At 36.8% G+C, this 7051-nt stretch overlaps 1 protein-coding gene across 1 annotated transcript in view; it reads right to left on the minus strand.

Moving 5' to 3' along the window:
• Positions 1-7051, minus strand: part of LOC126373139 (actin-histidine N-methyltransferase) — a 50567-nt gene that overhangs the window by 14641 nt on the left and 28875 nt on the right. The window lies entirely within an intron of this gene.

The following is a 7051-nucleotide window of genomic DNA, read 5'->3' on the forward strand; positions in this document are numbered from 1 at the left end:
CAGCAGGACGTAAAATGCGAGATAGATATCTCGCATGAGCTAAATAATATAATTATTACACTTGCGACATGTGAAAATCGACTTGCGAAAATCGTATTCTGGACAAAAGATGGCCTAAATGGGGCCAATTTATGGTACGGAAAATGATGCCACTATTATGAAGAAAGTGTTACAGGATGCTAAACTTAAAACTCTATTACGTCGAAATCGTGGCCCACCAAAATCAACTATAAACCCGTTCGTAGTACAGATTGTAAACGGTTTGCATAAATGGGTTTTCTTTTGCCCAGAATATGATTTTCGCAAGTCGATTTTCATATGTCGCAAGTGTAATAATTATATTATTTAGCTCATGAGAGATATCTATCTCGCATTTTACGTCCTGCTGAAATTCTGTCGAAAATATTTTCAAATGATGCAATCAATGTTGTAATAAATGAAAATAGTGATGATGATGATTGAAATTATGTTTAACATGTAATTATAATAATTAATCTAAAAACGACCTCTTTAATTAGTTCCTACCAGCCGTACGCACACTAAGTAAATTCATAATTACTCAAGAAGCGCCTCTTTGATTTTGATCAGTTTTTGTGTGGTGTAAGTATATAAATCAAAGAGTATTATATATTTTTTTTGGCGCGGTAAACATAACAGAACAGTACTAAAACAATATATTTTTATTTTGTTTAATTATTTTGCACAGTTGTCATTTCACCAGAACTCTGAAAAAAATACAGAATATTTTTCAAAGTATCCCTAATTATACGCAATTGGTTCCATCCTTCTAGCTTTTATAGTTTTTCGGAAAAAAAAAATTGAAAAAACTCGGCGCGCGTACGAAGTTTCTCGAATATCTCAAAGACAGGTCAAGGTCAGGGGTCAACGACCTTACATTTCGTATTCTTTTAGAGTGCCAATACCAGTACAAATGATAATTCCGTCATGGGCCATGGGGGCCATTTCGTCTTCCTTACCTCGCTATACCCTTTAACACAAGCCTGAAGGTGCCCAGGTGGGAGCGAACCTCGGCTTAGTGCGTCGTCTAAAAGCCTTATTTAAGAGTTGTGAGATGAATAACTTCAACCGATGAAGTTAATAATAAAACACTCTTTCCATAGAAAGAACAGAAGTAGACAGAAAATAAAAATAAATAAACACAAAGACGATAAGCAAAAAAAAATGGTACAAAAGTGGTTAGTTCCTTTTTTAAATTATTTTTGCCGTCGATTAACGTAGCTGGCGCGGAATGTGTGTATGAGGTGTGTATATTGTATGTGTGTGTGTGTGTGTGTGTGTGTGCGTTTGTGAGTGCGTACGTGCGTGTGAGCGTGCGTGCGTGAGAGCATGCATGTGTGCTATGTCATGACATGATACACATTTGAAAAACACATTTTTTATGCTATTAATGCCCTCAACACTTACTCCTCCTACCTCTGTACTTACTGCCTAGCCTACAGCGTGAAAAGATAATCAAAATAATGTGATGGTAATCATTCACATCTCGCTCAAAATGACCTGTGGACGAGCGTAAATCGGCTATTACATGTCTGATATAAGATTGTTACATAAAACGATGAACAATTTGTCATCCAGATAGATTCCTTAATGACCACATGCTGTGCTCAACCGTTTCCTTTCTCTTGTGTGATTATTTATTGCCAAAACCGCACCTTAATGTATGATAATCTACGTTACCTATCAATCTATATAATACGCAAGTCTTTACCGTGACGCGAAGTCTTTTAATTAAGTTTTTTTATACAAGAAACATCGAAAAGAATTGAGATACCTAAAGTCTAACAACATATAGCACGGTAAAGAAGCACGGTTATAAGCTAATTATATCAAGTTAATATGTTAGCCATGACTGCAGATAGTGCCACTTAAAGTAATAGGCATAAAAGATAGGTAAAAAAGTTATGTATACATACAATTCTCATGGGGGGCAGAGCCACAAGTAATCAGAGAAAACTAGCAGTCACTGTCGATACGAAGTCCTAAGAAGGATATAAGGAACCTTATGGTGACAAGGGATCAGGCTATCGGTCATATTGTCCGTCTTTTTAGAAAAGACACAATTTCAATTCATGTTTGTTTGTTTGAATTCATGTTTGGATTATAAATGATTATTACCTGCTCAGCGGTAAAGGAAAACCCGAGAAATACGTTTCGAAGGTATGTAGCCTAACCGGGTTGGTAGGGTTGGCAGGTCAGACAGGCAGTGGTTTCTCAAAAAAATCGGATATGTCAAATATTCAGGTTACGTTAACGGACCCTGTAAAAACGGGATAACGCTAGGGAAATGACGTTAGAAAGGACACAATTTCTCTGTCATGTTCTATGTCTATTACGCGCTCCCAGAACGGCATAGAACCAAAAGAGTTATTCATACACGTTATAAAACCGTTCTGAACACAACCTTCTAATACAAATATATAAATATAATATAATAGAGAAGGCAATGGCTGTTGATGCGGTCAAATGATATATTTTATTATGCGACGCTTGTTAAAATTTATGTTATTTTATAGCCCACGTAACGTAACATACAGCACTTGATAAAAATAACGAGTCCGATTTTAACTTTCTTAACTAGTCGAGCAATATATCAACTGCGGTTTGTGTAAGTATTTTTTGTAGGTACTTATTAAGGTGGTATAAACGTTTTTCTACAAATGAATTGACTCAGAAACAGTAAGAAAGTGGAAAATGCAGTTTCCACGAAATATATTTCAACCTTCTTTGTCATTTTGGTCTGAATCTAAATATCTTTGGTGCCTTATTGTTTTCATGTTGGGTATTTACCTACTTTCTTTACCTTTTGTAACCTCACGTTTCTCTTACGGTTTAGATATTGCTAAGCGAGTTTACTTTGGAAAATATATTACTTGTAAGACAAGTCACTTTTACAAATATTTTGCAGAATCTTTAATTATAACCATATTTTGCCTAAGTAGAGAAGTTTTTATATCTTCAAATGGATACGGATATTGCGTAAATTTCATACAGATCGTGTTCTCGAATTCAATACGTTACTTTTTATCTATTTTCCATCTAAGTAAGTAGTTGCAAATATTCTATAAACTCGGTCGCGCTTCAGAGAGCCTAGAAGAGTATATTATTTAAAGTATAGCAGATTATATAATGTACAATTTAGCGGAATATTGTTAGAAAACTGGTGGAATTAAATGCCGGCACGTTCGCGTGAAATTGTGGCTTCTAAGTCAGCGGGCGATAATGTAGAACTTATATTTTGAATCAGTGGCTAAAGCTCAATATAATTCAATTCAATTATTTATTTCGGACAATTCACAAATCCATAATTATAAACTCAGAAATACTCATATACATGAAATAAATAAAAATAAAATTTTGATTTTAAGATGAAATAAATAAAAATACAATTTTACAAACGAAGGTAGCGCCTGTCAGCGTCCGCAAATGGCCCGTCAATAAAACGGTAGTATAATTATATTACTTTTTTTAAAATCAGATATGACGTAACTGGTTCCCTTTTACCTAAAAAAGTTTTAAAACATTCAGAAAAATCATAAATGTTTTGCATAATGAGTAGGTAACTTATAAACACTTTATTACGCTAGTTCCGGTCATAATCTGGGTTTTAAAAAGTAATACTTTAGGCGTTTAAAAAGTTACTTATTATAATAAGTACTTCGTAGATTAGTACATAATAAGCATTAATATTATTTACGTTACAACGCAATCCAATGAGCTATAGCTATCGTAAACCCAGAATCAGGTATTATTTCTTGATCCTCTATCGTGTGGATTGTGATGTGGATTACCAACAGTGTTATTATTGAGCCGCCAAAGGCTCCTGACATGGCTCGTGACAACTTACTTACATAAGTAAGAAATAACCGGGACCAACAACTTAACGTGCTTTCCGAAGCATGGATTTCATGATGAAGTCTATACAATAATCAAACAGTTCAAATGCCCATATTTATGTATGTACGGGAAATAATGTAGCTAGGTGTGGATTTCATAATATAATAGATATACTACAGCGCAAAGGGAATAAGATTAAGAAATCTAAACTTAAAAACACTTCAGTGACTCGTTCTCTATAGCCACTCCGCAACAAAGATCCCAAACTAGTCACGATGACGCGGAACTCAAGCAGACGAAGATTTGCGTCTAATCACTCTTTAATAGAAATCATTTGCCAACACTAGGAAGTCGACAGTCGATACTGTGTTTTATGAAGGAAAGCGTATTAGCATTGATACATGTAGCTAGCTACTCAAGTCGAACGAACTGTAATGCAAGAGATTGGTTTATGACTGAGTATTTTTTACTTACATAGATTATATCCGTATTCTAAGAAGTTAACTGGAAACATCCTCCATTCGATTCGACATCAACTGAGCGTTTTTTTTATTTAAAGTTGACATTTACGTCCTCGACTGGAGGACTACTCACTGGAGTCGAGTATATCATATTGCCAACATAATAATCCGAAAATAATCTTCTTCTTACCGTGTGGGTTGTGAGGTGGTGTCAGGGTTATGATTGAGCCACCAAAGGCCCCTGACATGGCTCTTATAACGATTACTCACATCAGTAAATAGTAACCGGGACCAACGGCTTAACGTGCCTTTCGAAGCACAGATCATCTTACTTTCGGAGAATCAGGTGATCAGCCTGTAATGTCCTAACCAAACCAGGGATCACATAGTGATTTTTGTGATATCTCCCCACCGGGATTCGAACCCGGGGCCTCCGGATCGTGAGTCTAACGCTCAACCACTGGACTATAGAGGCCGTTACGAAAATAATGACACCATGCCTCCACTCAACCTCACTGGAGCAAACTCGAGGTAAGGTTGAGGCGACGTCTAAGAAATTGATTTTGAGCTAAGTTCGAGGTCTTCCTTAAAGGTTCGAGTTAACATCTTAGAATATGGGTGTTACTATTTACCAGTACGAAGATCTGATAGTTCCGATATCTTAACCATACACTACTACAACTACATGGCTCATTAACAGATGATGTATGTTGTATGTTACATACTACCACCCACTGTATGGAGCATACTCTATCATCCGTAGACAAGACATGGATGAGAATACTCTATTATAAGCTCTACACTTGAAATGTTTCAATCGAACGAACTCTACACGCATAGTGGTGCTGACACTGAGCAACGAAAACTTTTTTTTTTAATTTGACAGGTCTAAACACAGTGCTATCTTTCTCATACGATATGTGCAGGAAAGAGATGGGTCTAGTTTTTGAACTGGCATTAAAATGAAATGATGTTGATTTTGGCCCTCAATACGCAAAACTTACTCATCATCATCATCAGCCCATTAACGTCCCCACTGCTGGGGCACGGACCTTCCCTATGGATGGAAAACAAAACTTACTATAAAATAAAAAGTAATATTGGATCAATTAGCTCGTGTCGTGTCTACAAAAAAAAAAAACTAAAATTGTTCTATTTTTGAAAAATTAATGTTTTATCTGTAAACGACAACAATAGAATGCAAGTAGTATCTTGTATAATAATGAATGAAGTAGCAATGATAATGGGCGTGCGATGCGATGCATTCCGCGCGGGAGGCGGCGCGGCGCGCGCGCACATTCCGTTTCACATAATGTGATCTGCCGTCGCTACGTATGGAAATTCTCCACTTAAGACTTGGACAGAGGAGGCTTCATATATAATTCTATTAAACCAGACACAGATATGTCAAAAACAGCATGAGAGCCTTTTACTCATAAAAACAAAAGCTACTCAAGCGCATAACTCTGCTCGAAAGAGAATCCGTGTTAGCCCTGTGTGACTTATATCACACTATCATGGGTACGAATCTAGCTCTAAACCACTGAATTCACGTGGTTTCCAGGATTTATGCCCGGTCAATGGCAATAAAAAAAAAAGAAAGGTCTTCAACTCTTGTATACTACCAACTCTTGTATATGTCTGACATATGGATGCGAAACTTGGGCCCTAAACAAACAGCATAGGGAAAAACTAGCAAAGTGTCAAAGACGGATGGAAAGAAGCAAGCTAAAACTCAAATACAAGATACAAAGTGAAAAAATTAGGACAAAAACTAAACTGACTGACGTTCTAACTAGAATAGACCAGCAGAAATGGAGATGGACCGGACATATGCTAAGATCCAAAGTGGAGAAGTGGACCCAGACAATTACCCAGTGGTATCCAAGAGACGGTGCCAGAAAAAGGGGTAGACCGAAAAGGAGATGGGACGATGAGATCAAGATGACTGCGGGTCCTTTCTGGACAAGAGCGGCGCGTGATCGCCATCATTGTAAAGGATTGGAGGAGGCCTTTGCCATGAGGCACTCCGAAATAAGAGATTTAATATAAAGTGAACTGTAAATAACCGGACAATGTTTCGGAAGCAAGGCTTTCAGGATAATGGCAATAGGCTCGCCCCCATTATGGGACTTAAACATAACTGGCGGGGAGGGAGTGTCTATACTATGCACCTTTGCCTGTGATACTACATTGGCACTGACGTCTTAAAATGGATTTCAATAAGAGTTCATTGTAAAGAACAGGGGGGTTAAAAAGGCCACATTGAAGCAAGTCATCAAAAAAAGCAATATTGCAATTTGATATTGCCGCATATAAAAGTAAGTGCACAATGCACACAAATGTTAAATAGCACTTTTGCTTTTTTAGATGAATTGCTTCGATGTGGCATTTTTAACCCCCAGATCTATTTATGTTATAAAAGAAGTTCACTTGAGGCTAACTAACAAGTAAACATGTCTATGATACAACATTATCTATAATAAGTAAATTAGGTTACAATTTGTTTAGAATACAGTGTACGAAAATCAAAAAGGAAAAATTTACTTGATGATTCTTTTTTTTTTAAAACATGAATTTCTTGATGCATCATTTCTCGCCTTGCCTAGCTCTACACAGCAGAGAGAAGACGAGTGGATATCAATCTTATGCAATATGCATATTCCAGCGCTGCATCGACGGTGCGCTCCACTGCACGCAGCCTGGTGTTATTTATCGATGCAAAAACATACCAA

The sequence above is a fragment of the Pectinophora gossypiella genome, chromosome 15 (assembly GCF_024362695.1).
Source record: "Pectinophora gossypiella chromosome 15, ilPecGoss1.1, whole genome shotgun sequence".
In the NCBI taxonomy this organism is placed as follows: Eukaryota; Metazoa; Arthropoda; class Insecta; order Lepidoptera; family Gelechiidae; genus Pectinophora; species Pectinophora gossypiella.